The sequence below is a fragment of the Ovis aries genome, chromosome 12, assembly GCF_016772045.2.
Source record: "Ovis aries strain OAR_USU_Benz2616 breed Rambouillet chromosome 12, ARS-UI_Ramb_v3.0, whole genome shotgun sequence".
In the NCBI taxonomy this organism is placed as follows: Eukaryota; Metazoa; Chordata; class Mammalia; order Artiodactyla; family Bovidae; genus Ovis; species Ovis aries.
The window spans coordinates 34,776,917-34,799,017 of NC_056065.1; the positions used below are offsets into that span (position 1 = coordinate 34,776,917).

At 39.7% G+C, this 22,101-nt stretch overlaps 1 protein-coding gene and 1 pseudogene across 4 annotated transcripts in view; both read left to right on the forward strand.

Annotated features, from left to right (window-relative positions):
- Window positions 1-22,101, forward strand: part of RGS7 (regulator of G protein signaling 7) — a 472,754-nt gene that overhangs the window by 94,560 nt on the left and 356,093 nt on the right. The gene's annotated exons all lie outside the window — the stretch shown is intronic.
- LOC132657506 (E3 ubiquitin-protein ligase ARIH2-like) overlaps window positions 1-22,101 on the forward strand; it is a 49,317-nt pseudogene continuing 27,216 nt past the window's right edge.

Sequence of the window (22,101 nt, forward strand, 5' to 3'; positions counted from 1 at the left end):
AATATAGAAACAGAAGATTTTTATTTTGCATTCAGAGATAGTGAATAATGGGAGAGATGTTTAGGTATTTGGATTTCATGTAACTATGCTAATTTTCTACCTCTTTGCTATCTTTTTGTAAGCTTTTGTTAGAGAAGTTACTCATGTATCTTAAAAATTTAATCTGTTGGCTAGTGGACTGTGTCTGAGGGAAGTTTGCCCATGTTCTTTGGAATGCTACTTTGTTTTCAAACCATCTGAGTTGCACATTTGGCATCAGCTGCTGCTATTTTTCTCTTGATCATCTTGCCTATAGCAGTTGTGGGTGAGACATTATTGCATATGCACTCCCTAAAATACATGCTTCTCATTTACAAACACTTGTACATATGAACCCTACTTGCTAATGTGGCATTTGATTTTTTAAAAAGATTTAGGTATTTATTGACTGGTGGGTCTTTCTTGCTGCATGTGGGCTATCTCTAGTTCTGGTGCACGGGCTTCTCATTGTCATGGCTTCTCATGTTGTGGAACATGGACTCTAGCTGTTTGGGCTTCAGTAGTTGCGGCGTGTGGGCTCAGAAGTTGCCACATCCTGGCTTAGTTGTTCCATGGCATATGGGATCCTCCTGGACCAGTGATCGAACTGGTGTCCACTGCTTTGCAAGGCGGATTCTTAACCACTGGACCAGGGAAGCCCCAGCATTTGATTTTAGAGGGAGATTTTCATATGTGTTTGCAATTAAGTGAAGTCTCTCAGTCGTGTCCAACTCTTTGCAACCCCATGGACTGTAGCCTACCAGGCTTCTCCATGGGCTTTTCCAGGCAAGAATACTGGAGTGGGTTGCCATTTCCTTCTCCAGGGGATCTTCCTGACCCATGAATCAAACTCGGGTCTCCCGCATTGCAGGCAGACGCTTTACCCCCGAGTCCCCAGGGAAGCCCCGTTTGCAATGAACTAGAACATAAAAACTGAGGTAGAAGACTGAGATACACTGCGGCTTTCTTTTCATATGTTCTAATGATATCATCTTTGGTGAGATCAGAAATTCCTTGAGAGAGGATTCCAGCTGAGTTTGGATAAGTGATGACACCACCCCCTTCCAGTGCACTGGGTGGAAGGTGCCTCTGTGCTCTCCCTTGCCTCCATAACTCCTGCTCTTACTTAAGTAGCACCAGGCACAGTCATGCCTCAACCCTGTTGTCTTCCCTGCCATTCCCCGTCTCCCCTCCAAGCAGGTTGTTTGAGAGTGTGTTTGATCTCTGATGCACAAGAAAAAATGAGATGTGATGAAGGCTTCCTTCACTTAGAATAAGAACTCAGGAACCCATGTGCTTTCTAAATATGCTTTGAGGTTGCTCTGTAAATATTGGTTCACTCAATAAGTAAGATAAGTACACCATTTTGTTAAGGACTTATTTAAACTACTGTGTCATTGAATCTGAAACTATAAAATTGGATGAGTTGTATAGAATCTAATTGTTGAGGAAGGTTACTAGATGTTACTGTACGACATGGTGAGCATTATGATAGAAGCCTGGAAAGGCTATTAAGTGAAGTTCTGTTAAGTTGCTCAGTTGTGTCCGACTCTTTGCGACCCCATGAATTGCAGCACGCCAGGCCTCCCTGTCCATCACCAACTCCTGGAGTTCACTCAGACTCATGTCCATTGAGTCGGTGATGCCATCCAGCCATCTCATCCTCTGTTGTCCCCTTCTCCTCCTGCCCCCAATCCCTCCCAGCATCAAAGTCTTTTCCAATGAGTCAACTCTTCGCATGAGGTGGCCAAAATACTGGAGTTTCAGCCTTAGCATCAGTCCTTCCAAAGAAATCCCAGGACTGATCTCCTTCAGAATGGACTGGTTGGATCTCCTTGCAGTCCAAGAGACTCACAAGAGTCTTTTCCAACACCACAGTTCAAAAGCATCAATTCTTCAGCACTCAGCTTTCTTCACAGTCCAACTCCCATATCCATACAAGACCACTAGAAAAACCATAGCCTTGACTAGACGGACTTTAGTTGGCAAAGTAATATCTCTACTTTTGAATATGCTATCTCGGTTGGTCATAACTTTCCTTCAAAGGAGTAAGCGTCTTTTAATTTCATGGCTGCAATCACTATCTGCAGTGATTTTGGAGCCCCCCAAAATAAAGTCTGCCACTGTTTCCACTGTTTCCCCATCTATTTCCCATGAAGTGATGGGACCAGATGCCATGATCTTCGTTTTCTGAATGTTGAGCTTTAAGCCAACTGTTTCACTCTCCTCTTTCACTTTCATCAAGAGGCTTTTTAGTTCCTCTTCACTTTCTGCCGTAAGGGTAGTGTCATCTGCATATCTGAGGTTATTGATATTTCTCCCTGCAATCTTGATTCCAGCTTGTGTTTCTTCCAGTCCAGCGTTTCTTATGATGTGCTCTGCATAGAAGTTAAATAAGCAGGGTGACAGTATACAGGCTTGATGTACTCCTTTTCCTATTTGGAACCAGTCTGTTGTTGCATGTTCAGTTCTAACTGTTGCTTCCTGACCTGCATATACGTGTCTCAAGAGGCAGATCAGGTGGTCTAGTATTCCCATCTCTTTCAGAATTTTCCACACTTTATTGTAATCCACACAGTCAAAGGCTTTGGCATAGTCAATAAAGCAGAAATAGATGTTTTTCTGGAACTCTCTAGCTTTTTCCATGATCCAGTGGATGTTGGCAATTTGATCTCTGGTTCCTCTACCTTTTCTAAAACCAGCTTGAACATCTGGAAGTTCACAGTTCATGTGCAGCCTGGCTTGGAGAATTTTGAGCATTACTTTACTAGCATGTGAGATGCGTGCAATTGTGTGGTAGTTTGAGCATTCTTTGGCATCGCCTTTCTTTGGGATTGGAATGAAAACTGACCTTTTCCAGACCTGTGGCCACTGCTGAGTTTTCCAAATTTGCTGGCATATTGAGTGCAGCACTTTCACAGCATCATCTTTCAGGATTTGAAATAGCTCAACTGGAATTCCATCACCTCCACTAGCTTTGTAATGATGCTTTCTAAGGCCCACTTGACTTCACATTCCAGGATGTCTGGCTCTAGGTGAGTATCACACCATAGTGATTATCTTGGTTGTGAAGATCTTTTTGTACAATTCTTCTGTGTATTCTTGCCACCTCTTCTTAATATCTTCTGCTTCTGTTAGGTCCATACCATTTCTGTCCTTTATTGAACCCATCTTTGCATGAAATGTTCCCTTGGTATCTCTAATTTTCTTGACGAGATCTCTAGTCTTTCCCAGTCTGTTCTTTTCCTCTATTTCTTTGCATTGATCGCTGAGGAAGGCTTTCTTATCTCTCCTTGCTATTCTTTGGAACTCTGCATTCAGATGCTTATATCTTTCCTTTTCTCCTTTGCTTTTTGCCCTTCTTCAGAGCTATTTGTAAGGCCTCCCCAGACAGCCATTTTGCTTCTTTGCATTTCTTTTCCATGGGGATGGTGTTGATCCCTGTCTCCTATACAATGTCACGAACCTCCATCCATAGTTCATCAGGCACTCTATCAGATCTAGTTCCTTAAATCTATTTCTCACCTCCACTGTATAATCATAAGGGATTTGATTTAGGTCATGCCTGAATGGTCTAGTCATTTTCCCTACTTTCTTCAATTTAGTCTGAATTTGGCAATAAGGAGTTCATGATCTGAGCCACAGTCAGCTCCCAGTCTTGTTTTTGCTGACTGTATAGAACTTCTCCATCTTTGGCTGCAAAGAGTATAATCAGTCTGATTTCAGTGATGACCATCTGGTGATGTCCATGTGTAGAGTCTTCTCTTGTGTTGTTGGAAGAGGGTTTTTGCTATGACCAGTATGTTCTCTTGGCAAACCTCTATTAGCCTTTGCCCTGCTTCATTCTGTATTCCAAGGCCAAATTTTCCTGTTACTGCAGGTGTTTCTTGACTTCCTACTTTTGCATTCCAGTCCCCTATAATGAAAAGGACATTTTTGGGGGGTGTTCTAAAAGGTGTGGCTTCCCTGGTGGCTCAGACGGTAAAGCGTCTGCCTACAATGTGGGAGACCCAGGTTCGATCCCTGGGTTGGGAAGATCCTCTGGAGATGGAAATGGCAACCCACTACAGTACTCTTGTTTGGAAAATCCCACGGATGGAGGAGCCTGGTAGGCTGCAGTCTATGGGGTTGCAAAGAGTCGGACATGACTGAGTGGCTTCACTTCACTTCACTTCTAAAAGGTGTTGTAAGTGTTCATAGAACCGTTCAAATTCAGCTTCTTCAGTGTTACTGGTTGGGGCATAGACTTGGATTACTGTGATATTGAATGGTTTGCCTTGGAAATGAATTCTGTCATTTTTGAGATTGCATCCAAGTACTGCATTTCAGACTCTTTTGTTGACCATTATGGCTACTCCATTTCTTCTAAGGGATTCCTGCCCACAGTAGTAGATATAATGGTCATCTGAGTTAAATTCACCTATTCCAGTCCATTTTATCTCGCTGATTCCTAGAATGTTGATGTTCACTCTTGCCATCTCCTGTTTGACCACTTCCAATTTACCTTGATTCATGGACCTAACATTCCAGGTTCCTATGCAATATTGCTCTTTACAGCATCGGACCTTGCTTCTATCACCAGTCACATCCTCAGCTGTGTATTGTTTTTGCTTTGTCTGCATTCCTTCATTCTTTCTGGAGTTATTTCTCCACTGATCTCCAGTAGCGTATTGGGCACCTACTGACCTGGGAGTTCCTCTTTCAGTGTCCTATCATTTTGCTTTTTCATACTGTTAATGTGGTTCTCAAGGCAAGAATACTGAAGTGGTTTACCATTCCCTTCTCCAGTGGACCACATTCTGTCAGACCTCTCCACCATGACCCGCCGGTCTTGGGTGGCCCCACATGGCATGGCTTAGTTTCATTGAGTTAGACAAGGCTATGGTTCGTGTGATTAGACTGACTAATCCAATCGCCCGAGGTCGGGGCGATGGCCAGTGAGGAGATACCCCTCGTCCAAGGTAAGGAGCAGCGGCTGTGCTTTGCTGGAGCAGCCGTGAAAAGATACTGCACGTCCAAGTTAAGAGAAAGCCAAGTAAGACGGTGTTGCGAGAATGCATAGAGGGAAGACACACTGAAACCAGAATCACAGAAAACTAGTCAATCTATTAAGGGAAAGCAGAAGACAAATAAATCAAGCTTGTGAATTAGGGAATATTTCCTGATAACTGGACAATGGAACTAAAATTTTAAATATGAATGGGCATTTACTAGGTGGAGAATGTCCACAGGATAGAAAGAAGAAAAAAATGTATGCAAAAAAAAGTGCAGTTTTAAGAGAAAGATGATACGTTTAGGGACCTGCAGTTAGTTTGAATTGATGGACTGGGCTGAACTCGAGCATCAAGAGAAGCTGAGCAGCTTCAAGGAGTCCAAGGGTGCCCTTGGTGAGCGTGTATGACCAGCTTATTAGCCTCTGTCCTAAATGTACCTCACTGAGTTGCTAAACTTACAGTAATTAATTTCCACTGGCAATTCACATAGATAGTGGGCTAATACACGTCTAATTCTGCTCAGCTTCTCATTGAGACTCGAGTTCAATCCATTCATTGAAACATGTCCCCACAGCCCATCCCCTGACCACTGCACAGTGTGTGTGCGGTTTGTGTGGAAGGAAAACCTACTTTCTCTAGCCTGTCATCACCAGTTTTGCCACAGCCACTGGGAGAAGCACTGCTCAGTACTTGTCAAGGATGGTCTGGGTGTGAGTGTTTCTTGCATGGCTCAGGACTCCCTGCTTCAAATACCAGAGGACTTCTTGTTTCTGTTGCTGCTCAGTGAAGAATCGAGACAAATACAGGCACTACCTCTTCAGGGACTTCGTGGAGAGTCACTGCCAGCTCCAGCTGTGTCCTGGTGCACACTGCCCCATGGTTATCAGGGTACAGGAGCCCTGAGCTCACCAAGTACAGTGCCAGTGGTACAACAAAGTCTTCTGTTTTAAGTGTCATCAGATGTATCATGCCTCCACAGACTGCGCTACAATCTGGAAATGGATCTCAAAGTGTGCAGATGACTCTGAGTCAGCCACTGCATTAGTGCTCACACTAAAGACTGTCCCAAGCACAATATTTGCATTGAGAAGAATGAAGACTGCAGTCACATGCAATGCTCCAAGTGTAAATATGACTTTTGCTGAATATGTCTAGGAGATTGAAAGACCCACAGGAGCGAGTACTGTGAGTCGTGGAGTTGGTACAAGGTGAACCCTGACATTGTCAATCAGAGACAGCAAGTCCAGGCTAGGGAATCCCTCAAGACATTCTTTTTCTACTTTGAGAGAGGCACAGACATACCAGTGGATTCATGAGAAGATTCAGGAGAGGATCATGAATAATCTGGACACACGGATCGATCAGTAGTACCTACAGAAGGATGCCAGCTCTTGGACAAGTGTTGATATATACCCTGCAGGACACATACCTGTGTGCATAGTACATGGAGTCTGGACTCAGGAAGAAACTGAATACCAGTGGATTCAGCTGGAGGTTGAGATCCAAAACCTGTCATTAAAGGTGAAGCGTGTGGACAACTATGACCAGATGCATATACCAGAGCAGTGGAGGAGAACCCTGCTGAAGGGTTTTTGTGACACATAGGTTGGGACATGGACAGACTGGTGGGAGGAAGATGTGGCTGCAAGGTCTTGCAGTTGGCCTACTGCATGCTGCAGGCTATCACAACCCTAGGCAACAGCCAGAGCCTCACTCCTAAGAGACGGTGGCCACATACCTCTTTTTTTTCATCTTTTCTTTCCTACCAGGGTAGAGGCCATGTTGAATTGGCCTCTTCTCAGGACCTTTAGTTCCCCCAGGATGGTTGTTGGGAGGGGGGAAAATTTTTCCTAAATGACTGGTAACAGTATAAGATCATTGTGCTTGTGCTTAGTCACTCGGTTGTGTCCGACCCTTTGTGACCCCATGGACTGTAGCCTGCCAGGCTACATGGAGATTCTCCTGGCAAGAATACTGAAGAGGGTTGTCATGCCCTCCTCCAGGGGATCTTCCCAATCTAGGTCATTACAACCTATGTAATATTTAGTGGTTGTACAATTATATGAAAAAGGAAGGAGGGGGAGCAAAGAAACCATAGAATTACACAGAACTCTTTTAAAAATAAATTGGCATTGGAATGTTAAAAAGTAAACAGAAAGTAAGTGATAAAAGATGGAATCTTAAAATATCAGGAAGGAGCAAAGAACATGTTAAGTGAAAGTATGGGTAAACACAGTAATTTTCCTTCTCCTCTTCAGTTTTCTGTTTTGTTTGACAATTGAAGCAGAAACTACAACTGTGTCTAATGTGGCTAAGTGCATATGAAGGAAATATTTAAGGCAACTATATTGTAAAAAAGAGAGGACAAAGATAGATAAAGTGAGTTAAAGTTTCTGTATGTCACTCAAGTTGGTAAAATAATGATACCCAAGTAGATTTTGATAAATTATGTGTCTATAATGTAAAACCTTAAAGCAACAAAAAAGGATTACTCACAGAAATTCACCTAACAAGACTATAAAGGTATCAAAATGAAATTTTATAAAATTTCAAATAATCCACAGGAAGGCAGGGTAACTAACGCATATGCAAAAAACAGAATAGAAAAAAATTACAAAGGCAGACTTAAGACCTAACATTTCAGTCAATCATTACATTAAGAATAAATCACTCAGTGAAAGGTTGTTGCTGAACCGCAAAAGACGCCAGGATTCTTGGCCTCCCGAGGAGAAGAATTCAATCCTGGGCCAGAGACGAGGCTTGATTGCTCAGAGCTTTTGTGTAATAAAGTTTTATTAAAGCATAAAGGAGATAGAGAAAGCTTCTGACATAGGCATCAGAAGAGGGCAGAAACAGTACCCCCCTGCTAGTCTTCAGCTGGATGTTATATAGTCACTAGCAGTTTGTTAATGAAAGAAAGGAGTGTCTTAAAATTCAGAATGGCACCAGGCCCCTTATCCATAAGATGTATTTTGGGATAATCTTGGCACCAGATGAGTCATCCCCAGCCATAAAATGATTGACTTGAATCTTGTAGAAGGGCAGATTACCATACAAATAGTTTTGTTTACATAGATTAGGGGAACGATGTCTGAGTACAACATACTGGTTTGTCAAGTAGGTTCTGAGCCATTAGGCGAACTGACTTGAAGACAGAGTCTGGGGTAAATGCATAGTACATTAACATAGCTTAAGACAAGTATTTCCATAGGAAAAATACATTGGTTAACTCAAAGTTTGAGAATAGTTAACTTCAGGTGGAACCAGGTGTCATTAGGACAACACAGTATTTTAAGAGAAACCTTTTAAAATTTGTATAGAGAAGGGAAGAGAAAAAAATCACTAGTTTGTTTCCTCCTGCCACTTAAGAGAGAGAGAAGAAAATGTCTGACACTTGCAGCCTATTCCCTCTGTTTGGAGACCCCTGGCCTTCTTGTGTTTTAGTTACCCTCTCATCAAGTATACCAATAAAAACAGAGTTTGGCAAAGTGGATCTGAAAACATGACCCAACTATATGCTGTCTATAAGGAACTGACTTCAAACACAACAATAAACAGATAGAAAGTGAAGAATAGGAAAATTTATACAAATATTAAAAGAAACAATAAGTGACTATATTAATATTATATAAATTAGGCTTCAAGGTCAAAAATTACTAGAAACAGAAGGGGACATTATGTAATGACAAAAATGTCAATCTAGCAAAAAGATAGCAGTCTGAAATATGTATACATCAAAAAGTAGTTGCAAAATATTTCAAACACAGCTCATAACATTGAAAGGAGAAGTAGACAGATCTACAGTTTAGCTTGAGACTTCAACAATTCTCTCTCAAAAGTGGATTAGAACAATTGGATAGAAAAACAATACGGTTGTAGAAGAACTGAGCAACACCTTCAACCAGCAGGATCTAATCAATATTTAAAGAATACTCTATAAGTAAGATATATATTTTGGTTCAATCCCTCGGTCATGTCTGACTTTTTGCAATGCTATGGACTATACAGCATGCCTGACTTCCCTGTCCTTCACCATCTCCTGGAGCTTGTGCAAACACATGTCCATTGAGTTGATGATGCCATCCAACCACCTCATCCTCTGTCATGCCCTTCTCCTCCTGCTTTCAATCTTATTATAAAGACACACACACACACACACACACACACACACACACACACATACATTTCCAAATCCTTATGGAACAATGCCAAGATAGACCACATCTTAGGACATAAAACTTCTTTCAATAAACTGTAAATAATCTAACCCATAAATAGTGTGTTTTTTGACCACAGTGGAAACAAATTAGAAATTAATAACAAAATAATAATAGGAAAATCTCCAAACACTTGGCCACTAAACAACATAGTTTCAGATAAATCATGAGTCAAAAAGGAAGACAAATAGGAAATAGTTAAGATAGATCTGAATGAAAATGAAAGTACAGTATATCAAAGTTTGGAAGAAAAAGGAATTCTCTCTAAAATTGAACAAAGAAAAGATGTTTACCCTCACCACTCTCATTCAGCACAGTGCTTAAAGTTTTAGCCAGTACAGTAACTCAAGAAAAGGAAAGGACATTCAGTTAGAAAAGAAGAGGTCTCTGTTTGCCGATGACATGATTGATTATGTGGAAAATTCCAGTGAATCTATGAAAAAGCTCCTAGAACTATGAAGTGAGTTCAGCAAGGTCATGGGATACATGATACAAATCTTAAACTCACTTGTATTTCTATTATCATAGCAGTGAAAATTGTGAACACCAAAATTAAAAATGCAATGCTTTTTACAACTGCTAAAGATAAAATTGTAATGTTATATATAAATATAATGAAACAAGATATATGTTGAAACTGTTCAAAGCTGATCTAATAAATGAAAGATTTAAATGAATGGAGAGACATACTATGTTCATGGATTGGATGACTCAAAATATTACAGTGTTGATTCTCCCCTGAATTGATATATAGGTGTAATATAATTTCTATCAAAATGCCAACAAATATTTTTGTAAATATAGGCAAGAATGCTCGAAAATTTATAACGAAAAGCAGAGGAATTAGAATAGCTAAAACCATTTCAGAAAGAAAAATAAAGTTGGAAGAATCTGTTTTCTCAATTTTAAGACTTATTATATAGCTACAGTAATCAAGATTGTGTGGTATTGTCAAGAGGGACATATATATAGATTAATGGAACAGAATAGAGTAACCAGAAACAGACCCATACAAATATGACCAACTGATTTTTGACAAAATTGCAGAATTTGAAGGAGGAAAGGTAGCATTTTCATTGAAAGGTGATGGGATAATTGGACACTCGTGAGGAAAAGTGAACCTCGACCTCTCATATTTCTCATACTAAAATTAACTGAAAATGGATTATGAGCTTAATATAAAGTAAACTGATAAAGCTTTGAAGAAAAACTTAGGAGAAAACTTTAAAAATAAAGAGTTAAGAAAGATATTAAAAGCATAAAATATAAAAGGAAAAAAATAAAAGTGGACATCATCAAAATTAAAAGCTTTTGCTCTCTGAAATACCCCATTAAGAGAATGAAAGGCAAGCTTTGGATTAGGAAAGAATATTCGCAAACAATATATTTGGCAAAGGACTACTACTAGGAATATATAAAGAGCTGTCATGATCCGTCTTTGAAAAACCAAACAATGCAGCTTAAAAAATGGCAAAAGAAATGAGGTTTTACACAGGACAAATGACAAGTATATAAAAATATGTTCTACATCATTGCTTATAAGGGAAATGAACCTTATTGTTGTTAGAACCAACAATAAGAAGCAACTACACAGCTTCAAATGTCTAAAATAAGAAAACAGTAGCAGTAGCAAATAATGGGGAAAATGCAAAGAAACTAGATGATTCATACATTGCTAGTGGGAGTGCAAATTGTGATAGGCATGCTGGAAAATAATTTGACAAGTTCCTAAGAAAATAAACTTGCAACTATTATTCTCAGTTCAGTTCAGTTCAGTCGCTCAGTCGTGTCCGACTCTTTGAAACCCCATGAACTGCAGCACGCCAGGCCTCCCTGTCCATCACCATCTCCCGGAGTTCACTCAGACTCACGTCCATCGAGTCCGTGATACCATCCAGCCATCTCATCCTTGGTTGTCCCCTTCTCCTCCTGCCCCCAATCCCTCCCAGCATCAAACTCTTTTCCGATGAGTCAACTCTTCACATGAGGTGGCCAAAGTACTGAAGCTTCAGCTTTAGCATCATTCCTTCCAAAAGAAATCCCAGGGTTGATCTCCTTCAGAATGGACTTGTTGGATCTCCTTGCAGTCCAGGGGACTCTCAAGAGTCTTCTCCAACACCACAGTTCAAAAGCATCAATTCTTCAGCGCTCAGCTTTCTTCATAGTCCAACTCTCACATCCATACATGACCACTGGGAAAACCATAGCCTTGACTAGATGAACCTTAGTCGGCAAAGTAATGTCTCTGCTTTTGAATATACTATCTAGGTTGGTCATAACTTTTCTTCCAATGAGTAAGCGTCTTTTAATTTCATGGGTGCAGTCACCATCTGCAGTGATTTTGGAGCCCAAAAAAATAAAGTCTGATACTGTTTCTACTGTTTCCCCATCTATTTCCCATGAAGTGTTGGGACCGGATGCCATGATCGTTGTTTTCTGAATGTTGAGCTTTAAGCCAACTTTTTTGCTCTTCTCTCTTACTTTCATCGAAAGGCTTTTTAGCTCCTCTTCACTTTCTGCCATAAGGGTGGTGTCATCTGCATATCTGAGGTTATTGATACTTCTCCTGGCAATCTTGATTCCAGCTTGTGTTTCTTCCAGTCCAGCATTTCTCATGATGTACTCTGCATAGAAGTTAAATAAGCAGGGTGACAATATATAGCCTTGACGTACTCCTTTTCCTATTTGGAACCAGTCTGTTGTTGCATGTCCAGTTCTAACTGTTGCTTCCTGACCTGCATACAGATTTCTCAAGAAGAGGTTAGGTGGTCTGGTATTCCCATCTCTTTCAGAATTTTCCACAGTTTATTGTGATCCACACAGTCAAAGGCTTTGGCATAGTCAAGGAAGCAGAAGTAGATGTTTTTCTGGAACTCTCTTGCTTTTTCCATGATCCAGCAGAGGTTGGCAATTTGATCTCTGGTTCCTCTGCCTTTTCTAAAACCAGCTTGAACATCAGGGAGTTCACGGTTTACGTATTGCTGAAGCCTGGCTTGGAGAATTTTGAGCATTACTTTACTAGCGTGTGAGATGCGTGCAATTATGTGGTAGTTTGAGTATTCTTTGGCATTGCTTTTCTTTGGGATTGGAATGAAAACTGACCTTTTCCAGTCCTGTGGCCACTACTGAGTTTTCCAAATTTGCTGGAATATTGAGTGCAGCACTTTCACAGCATCATCTTTCAGGATTTGAAATAGCTCAACTGGGATTCCATCACCTCCACTAGCTTTGTTCATAGTGATGCTTTCTAAGGCCACTTGACTTCACATTCCAAGATGTCTGGCTCCAGATTAGTGATCACATCATCATGATTATCTGGGTCTTGAAGATCTTTTTGTACAGTTCTTCTGTGTATTCTTGCCACCTCTTCTTAATATCTTCTGCTTCTGTTATGTCCATACCATTTCTGTTCTTTATCAAGCCCATCTTTGCATGAAATGTTCCCTTGGTATCTCTAATTTTCTTGAAAAGATCTCTAGTCTTTCCCATTCTGTTGTTTTCCTCTATTCTTTGCATTGATCACTGAAGAAGTCTTTCTTATCTCTTGTTGCTGTTCTTTGGAACTCTGCATTCAGATGCTTATATCTTTCCTTTTCTCCTTTGCTTTTCACCTCTCTACTTTTCATAGCTATTTGTAAGGCCTCCCCAGACAACCATTTTGCTTTTTTGCATTTCTTTTCCATGGGGATGGTGTTGATCCCTGTCTCCTTTACAATGTCACGAACCTCATTCCATAGTTCATCAGGCACTCTATCTATCAGATCGAGACCCTTAAATCTATTTCTCACTTCCACTGTATAATCATAAGGGATTTGATTTAGGTCTTACTTGAATGGTCTAGTGGTTTTCCTTACTTTCTTCAATTTGAGTCTGAATTTGGTAATAAGGAGTTCATGATCTGAGCCACAGTCAGCTCCTGGTCTTGTTTTTGTTGACTGTATAGAGCTTCTCCATCTTTGGCTGCAAAGAATATAACCAATCTGATTTCGGTGTTGACCATCTGGTGATGTCCGTGTGTAGTCTTCTCTTGTGTTGTTGGAAGAGGGTGTTTGCTATGACCAGTGCATTTTCTTGGCAAAAGTATCAGTCTTTGCCCTGCTTCATTCTGTATTCCAAGGCCAAATTTGCCTGTTACTCCAGGTGTTTCTTGACTTCTTACTTTTGCATTGCAGTCCCCAAAATGTGCATTCCTGGATATTTTTATCCCAGATAATTGAAGATTTTTTGTAATTTTTTCTTAGTAATTCACGTCTGACTTTTTGTGACCCCACCTACTGCAGCACACCAGGCTTTCCTGTTCTTCACTATCTTCTGGAATTTGCTCAAACTCATGTTCATTGAGTTGGTGATACCATCCAACCATCTCATTCTCTGTCATCCCCTTCGCTTCCTGCCTTCAATCTTTCCCAGCATCAGGGTCTTTTCTAGTGTGTGAGCTCTTCGCATCAGGTGGCCAAAGTATTGGAGCTTCAACTTCATCATCAGTCCTTTCAATGAATATTCAGGGTTGATTTCCTTTAGGATTGATTGGTTTGATCTCCTTGCAGTCCAAGGGACTCTCAAGAATCTTCTCAGTACCACAGTTTGAAAGTATCAATTCTTTGGCGCTCAGCCTTTTTCATCGTCCAACTGTCACCTCCATACATGACTAATGGAAAAACCATAACTTTGAGTATACTATTACTTTTGTTGGCATAGTGATGTCTTTATGTTTTAATATGCTATCTAGGATGTCATAGCTTTCATTCCAAGGAGCAAGCATCTTTTAATGGCATGGCTGCAGTCACTGTCTGCAGAGATTTTGGAGCCCAAGAAATTGCAATCTGTCACTGGTTCTACTTTTTCCTTTTAAGCCAGCTTTTTCACTCTCCTCATCACCTTCATCAAGAGGCTCTTTAGTTCCTCTTCACTTTCTGCCCTTAGAGTGGTATCATCTGCATATCTAAGGTTATGATATTTCTCCCAGCATTCTTGGTTTCAGCTTGTGATTCATCAAACCGGGCATTTTGCATGATGTACTCTGCATATAAGATAAATAAACAGGGTAACAATATACAGCCTTGCCATTCTTCTTCCTTGATTTTGAACCAGTCACTTGTTCATGTTAGGTTCTAACTGTTGCTTCTTAACTCACCTACATGTTTCTCAGGAGGCAGGTAAAGTGGTCTGGTATTCCGGTCTGTTTAAGAATTTTCCACAGTTTGTTGTGACCCATGCAGTCGAAGGCTTTTGTGTAGTCAGTAAAGCAGAAATAGGTGTTTTTTTTTTCTGGAATTCCTTGCTTTATCCTGATCCGACGAATGTTGGCAGTTTGACCTTTGGTTTCTCTGCCTTTTCTAAACTCAGCTTTGTACATCTGTAAGTTCTCACTTCACGTATTGCTGAAGCCTAACTTGAAGGATTTTGAACATAACTTTACTAGCATGGGAAATGAGCACAATTCTCTGATAGTTTGAACATTCTTTGGCCCTGCCTTTCTTTGGGGTTGGAATGGAAACTGACCTTTTCCAGTGCTGTGGCCACTGCTGAATTTTCCAAATTTGCTGGCATATTGAGTGCACTTATTTAACAGAATCATCTTTCATGATTTTAAATAGCTCAGCTGGTATTCTAAACTCCACTAGTTTAGTCTGTAGTAATGTTTCCTAAGGCCCACTTCATACTCTAGGATATCTGGCTGTAGGTGAATGACAACACTATCATAGTTACCTGGGTGATTAAGACCTTTTTTTTGTATCATCCTTCTATGTATTCTTACCATCTCTTATCAACGAACTTCCTTTGGTGGCTTAGCTGATAAAAAACTCGCCTGCAATGCAGAGACCTGGGTTTGATCCCTGGGTTGGAAAGATTCCGTGGAGAAGGGAATGGCTACCCACTCCAGTATTCTGGCCTGGAGAATTCCATGAACGGTATAGTCCTTGGGGTCACAAAGAGTCAGACGCAACTGAGCGACTTTCACTTTTTTCTTATCTAGTCTTTCCCATTCTGTTGCTTTGCTCTATTTCTTTGCACTGTTCATCGAAGAAGGCCTTCTAATCTCTCCTTGATATTCTTTGGAACTCTGCATTCAGTTGGATGTATATTTCTCCTCTCCTTTGCTTTTCACTTGTCTTCTTTCCTGAGCTATTTCTAAAGCCTCCTCAAACAACCACTTCGCTTTCTTTTTCTTTGGGATGGTTTTGTTCACTACCTTCTTATGAACCTGCATCCATAGTTCTTCAGGCACCTCGTCTACCAGGCCTAATCCCTTGAATCTATTTGTCACCTCTACTGTACTATATAATCATAAGGGATTTGATTTTGGTCAAACCTGAATGGCCTAGTGGTTTCCCTTACTTTCTTCAGTTTAAGCCTGAATTTTGCAACAAAGAGCTCATGATCTGAGCCACAGTCAGCCCCAAGTCCTGTTTTTGCTGACTATATAGAGCTTCTGCACCTTCAGCTGCAAAGAATATAATCAATCTAATGTCAGTATTGACCATCTGGTGAGGTCCATATGTAGAGTTGTCTCTTGTGTTGGAAAAGGGTGTTTTCTATGACCTGTGTGTTCTCTTGACAAGACTCTGTTAGCCTTTGGCTTACTCTAAGGTACTCCAAGGCCAAACTTTCCCATTACTCCAGGTATTTCTTGACTTCCTACTTTTCAATTCCAATTCCTATTCCAATTTCCTATGATGAAAAGGACATCTTTTTTTGATGTTAGTTCTAGAAGGTCTTTTAGGTCTTAGAACTTCAACTTTTTCAGTGTTAATGGTTGGGGGCATAGACTTGAATTACTGTGATATTGAATGGTTTGCCTTGTAACGAACAGAGATCATTCTGTTATTTTTGAGGTTGCACCCAAGTACTGCATTTCAAACTGTTTTTTTTTGTTTTGTTTTGTTTTTTTGGACTGTGAGGGCTACTCCATTTCTTCTAAGGGATTCTTGCCCACAGTAGTAGATATAATGGTCATCTCGATTAAATACACCCATTCCCATCTATTTTAATTCACTGATTCCTAAGATGCCTATATTCATTTTTCCTATTTGACCATGTGAAATTTGCCTTGATTCATGAACCTAACATTCCAGGTTCCTATGCAATATTGTTCTTTACAGGACTGGACTTTGCTTTCACCACCAGACACATCCACAATTGATGTATGGATCATTTCCACTTTGGCCCAGCTGCTTCATTCTTTCTGGAGCTATTAGTAATTGCTCTCTACTCTTCCCCAGTAGCACATTGGACACTTTCTGACCTGGGAGGCTCATCTTCTGGTATCATATCTTTTTGCCTTTTCATACTTTTCATGGTGTTTTTGTGGCAAGAGTACTGGAGTGGTTTGCCGTTCCCTCCTCCAGTGGGCCATGTTTTTTCAGAGCTCTCCACTGTGACTCATCCATCTTGGGTGGCCCTGCAAGGCACAGCTCGTAGCTTCATCGAGTTACACAAGCCCCTTTCCTATGCCATGACAAGTCTGTGATCCATGAAGGGGGAAATTTTCATTATACAAGATGAATAAGTCCTAGAGATCAATCATTCAGCATTTTGTCTATAGTTAACAGTACTCTATTGTAGACTTAAAAGTTTATTAAGAGGATAGATCTTAACTTTTTTATCATAAAAGTAAATAGAGAAGGCAGTAAGAAACTTTTATAAGTGATGAATATGTAAGCATAGATTATGTTGATGGTTCTGTGAGTGTATACTTTTCTCAGCATACTTAATGTGTATTAAGTATTGAATACTTAAATGTGTACAACTTTTGTATGTCAGTTGTAACTCAATAATGCCATTTGAAAACTGTGGTTAAAAATATAAGTGTGATAGCATTGAGGAAAGCAAGCAGAATAAGATGAGCAAAAGTTATAATGATTTAAAAAAATGATAAATATGTAAGAGAAAATGAATCAGCATACACATATTTACTATTTCTGAAAAAAAGAAGCAATGAAAAGAAAAAAAAAAACTAAAGACACAATTTAAGAAAATTTTTCATAACCAAAGGAAGCCTTGAACCCAGGATTCAAGTGCCAAAAATTTTTGATGCAAAAGAATCAAAATACCTGTATATTCTAGTAACTTCACTAGTTCTCAAAATTAGAAAAAATGATTTGGGTATAATATGATAAAAAAAAAAAAAACTGAGCCCAGTTTTAGACATTCAACAAATTATCTACAGCAGAAATAGAAGCCATTGGAGCAATACCCTCTATTGTTCTTTACCCACCTCCCCCCAATTGCAGCAGTGCTTTTAACAGCAAAAGAATCAAAGCAATATGTAAATGCAATAATTAGAGATCTATTTAAATGAATTATAATATTAAGTTATAGTATATACATGCATTGGGAGATTATATAGCTATTAAAAGAATACAGCAGCCCCAGTGGTAATATTTGGAAAGACTTCAAAGATACACTTTAAACAAAAAATCCAGTGACATGCTACTCTGTATTATTTTAAGATATATTTTTAGAAACTAATAGTAGAGGTTGTCAGCAGAGGTAAGAGGGATACTGTTAGCTCTGTCTCTTCTTTTTTTTTTCTCTGTGCCCATGCTATTAAGTAAAAGAACTGAAACAAAAAGAAATGAACTTGTTTATTCAAAATATGTTCTCTACCAGAGCCTGAAAATTCTGTTAGAGTCAACCTTCAGTTTAGCCACTGATTTCCATTATAAGGTGATACTCATAGGTCCAGAGAAGGCAATGGCACCCCACTCCAGTACTCTTGCCTGGAAAATCCTATGGATGGAGGAGCCTGGTAGGCTGCAGTCCATGGGGTCGCTAATGGGGTCGCACAGAGTTGGACATGACTGATGTGACTTAGCAGCATTCATAGGTCAGGTAGCATACTGTGGTTTCCTTGGGAGAAATGGACCATTATAATTCGTTTGTTTTTCTTCAGAACCAGAGAAGATGCTCCACAAACACTGCTTGTCTGAACATTCACTAAACTAAAATGAAGCAACAGAATAGAATCCTTAAGATGATTCATATTATTGCTTGAATATGAAAATTTTACCAGATTGTCAGCATTGCTCCTGAAACCCATTTAGCCAAATGAAACAGGGAATTGAGAACTGGAAATAAAATTAGCACTTCCAAGCCGTTTTTCACTCTGCTGTGAGACTTGTATTTTTCCTTTTTGATCAGCAAGATATATCTGTGCCTGTCAGTAGAATAATATTAACCTTTTAGGCTTTATCAGGAGCTAAGTATACTAATGACAGGAGTTATCCTAAGTTAATTGTTTTTAGTCTGAACTGTTTATAGAATATTTTTGAGGTCCCTAGAGCATTCTGTGTTCTGATCCATTTTGAGCTGATCTTAACGTCTCTTACTTCATTTCCAAGTTCTGTAGGACAGATCTCACTGTAACCCCTGTGGTTCCACTATTGACACAAGAGTTATGACGGAAAAAGCTCCAAGGGATCTTCCTGACAAAGGGATCGAACCCGCATCTCTTATGTCTCCTGCATTGGCAGGCGGGTTCTTTACCACTAGTGCCACCTGGGAAGCCCCTCTTAAATAGGGTAGGGTGATAAAATCATTGGATCATCTCAGTGTTTCCCATACAATCACATGATTATTTCTCAGCCATCAGCATGGATCATTTTGGTGTTGATTTAACCCCCACAAGCCCATGTAAGGCACCTTTCTAGATTCATTAAAATCTTCAGATAACTAAGTCTCCATTTGAATGATTGGTGCTTCTAAAAACAAGTAGGTTTTTCTTTTGTGTGCTCAGTCACTTTAGTCATGTCCAACTCTTTGCGACCCCATGGACTGTAGCCCACCAGCGTTTGCTGTCCATGGAATTTTCCAGGCAAGAATACTGGAGCAGGTTGCCATTTCCTCCTCCAGGGGATCTTTCTGACCCAGGGTTCAAAACTGTCTCCTGTGTTGCCTGCATTGGCAGGTGGATTCTTTACTTGCTGAGCCATCGAGGAGGCCAGGTCTTTCTTTTACTGACTTAGTTTTGTTTCCTACTATAACTTTTTGAGAAATGTATATACAAGTGACAGAACTGAGTGAAAAGAGCAAGGGAGAAGTAGCTAAAATGCCATCTGGAATGGCAGTGCTTGGACTCTGGCTAGTTTAAAGCATGCAAGCTTGATTCTTTCCCTATTGTGCTCAAGTAGGGCTCTATGAGATCACTGAAAGCTTTTATAGATGAATACCTTGCCTGCTCTTAACTCTGTTTTTTTTATTCAGGCCATTAATAAAGGCCTACTAGCTAATCTTAATTGCTACAAGAGAGAAAAAGGTGCCCTCAACTGTGGCCAACATTTCCTATCACAGAAGATTTTAAAAATATCTTAAGCTACTATAAGATGCAGATAGAGAGACACAAAACTCAAGATGGCGGAGTAGAAGGACATGCGTTTCTTATGAGAACACCAAAGTCACAGCTCACTGTTGAGCAACCATGGACAAAACTCTGGAACTTACCAAAGAGATACCCTACATCCAAACACAAGGAAGAAGTCACAGTGAGATGGCAGGAGAGGTGCAATCATGATAAAATCAAATCCTGTACCTGCCAGTTGGGTGACTCACAAACTACAAAATAATTATACAGCAGGAGTTTTCCCACTGGTGTGAAAGTTCTGAGTCTTATGTTAGGCTTCCCAGCCTAGAGGTCTGGCAATGGGAGGAGGAGCACCCAGAGAATCTGGCTTTGAATCTAAGTGGAGTTTGATGGCAGGAATTACACAGGACTGGAGGAAACAGAAACTCAATCCTTGGAAGGTGTACACAGGGACCCATGTGTACCAGGACACAGGGGGGGGAAAGCAGTGATCCCATAGAGACTAGGTTAGACATAACCTGCTTGTATTGAAGAGTCTCCTGCAGAAATGGGGGCTGGCTTTGGCTCAGTGTGGGGACAAAAACGTTGGCAGCAGCATTCTGGGAGTACTCATTGGCATGAACCTTCCCAGAGGCCACCAGTAGCCCTACCCAACAGACAGCACAATGATCCAAAACTTACAGGATGCAGGATAGGCACTTTTAAGATGGAAGTTTGTAGCAATACAATCACAAATAAACAACCTAACTTTACACCTAAAGCAAATAGAGAAAGAAGAACAAACAAAGCCTAAAAATAGTAAAAGGAAAGGGATAATGAAAATCAGAGAAGAAATAAACAAAATAGGAATAAAACAATAGAAAAGATTAAGGAAACTGGAAGTTGATTCTTTGAAGAGATAAACAAAATTGAGAAACCTTTAACTAGACTCGTCCAGAAAAATAGGGAGAAGGTTCAACTCAATAAAATAAAAAATGAAAAAGAAGTTACAGTGCACACCACAGAAATACAAAAAATCATAAAAGACTACTACAGGTAACTATAGTCCCAAAGATGGAAACATAGAAAAAAATGGACAAATTCTTACAAATGTACAATCCCATAAGACTGAACTATGAATAAGTGGAAAATATGAACAGGCTAATCACAGGCATTGAAACTGTGATTAAAAATCTTCCAACAAACAAAAGTCCAGGACCAAGTGGACTCACAGATGAATTCTATCCAGCATTTAGAGAAGAGTTAACATCTACCTTCTGAAACTATTTCAAAAAATTGCAGAGGAAAGAATTCTCCCAAACTCATTCTATGAGGCCGCCATTACCTTGATACCCAAAACAAAGATACCACAAAAACAGAAAATTACAGGCCAGTGTTACTGATGAACATAGTTGCAAAAGTCCTCAACAAAATACTATCAAACTGAATTCAACAATACATTAAAAGAATCATACACAGTGATCAACTGGGATTTCTTACAGGGATGCATGGGTTTTTCAATATCTGTAAATTAATCAGTGTGATTTGCCACATCAATAAGCTGAAGAATAAAAACCATATGGTCATCTCAATAGATCCAGAAAAAGTTTTTGATGAAATTCAACACCCACTTATGATAAAGACTCTCCAGAAAGTGGGCACAGAAGGAAAATACTTTATCCTAATAAGGGCCATATATGATAAACCTATAGCTAACATCATATTCAACACTGCAAAGTAGAAAGCATTTCCTTTGAGATCAGGAACAAGGCAAAGATGTACACTATTGCCACTTTTGTTCAACATAGTTTTGGAAGTCCTAGCTATAGCAGTCATAGAAGAAAGAGAAATAAAAGGAATCCAGATTGGAAACAAAGTAAAACTATCACTGTTTGTAGATGACATGATACTACATAGAAAATTATAAAGATGCTACCAGAAAATTACTAGAGCTCCTAGAGCTCATCAATGAATTCAATAAAATGATGAGAAACAAAATTAATATACAGAAATCTGTTGTATTTCCATACACTAACAATGGAAGATCAGAAAGAGAAATTAAAGAAACAATCCCACTTACCATCACTCAGAAAGAATAAAATACATATAAATAAAGCTTCCTAAGGAGACAAAAGAATTGTACTCTGAAACCTGTGAGATGCTGATGAAAGAAATCATGGACAGCACAAACAGGTGGAAAGATATACCATGTTCTTGGATTGGCAGAATCAATATTGTTAAAATGACGATAGTACCCAAGGCAACCCACAGCTTCTGTACAATCCTTAACAAATTACCAATGGCATTTTTCATAGAACTATAACAAAAAAATCTTAGAATTTGTATGGAGACACAAAAGACCCCTAATAGCCAAAGCAATCTTAAGAGATGAAAAACAGTTGGAAGAAAGGGCTCTCTGACTTCAGACTATACTACAAAGTTCAGTTCAGTTCAGTTCAGTTCAGTCGCTCAGTCGTGTCCTACTCTTTGAGACCCCATGAATCGCAGCATGCCAGGCCCCCTGTTCATCACCATCTCCTGGAGTTCACTCAGACTCATGTCCATCGAGTCCTTGATGCCATCCAGCCAT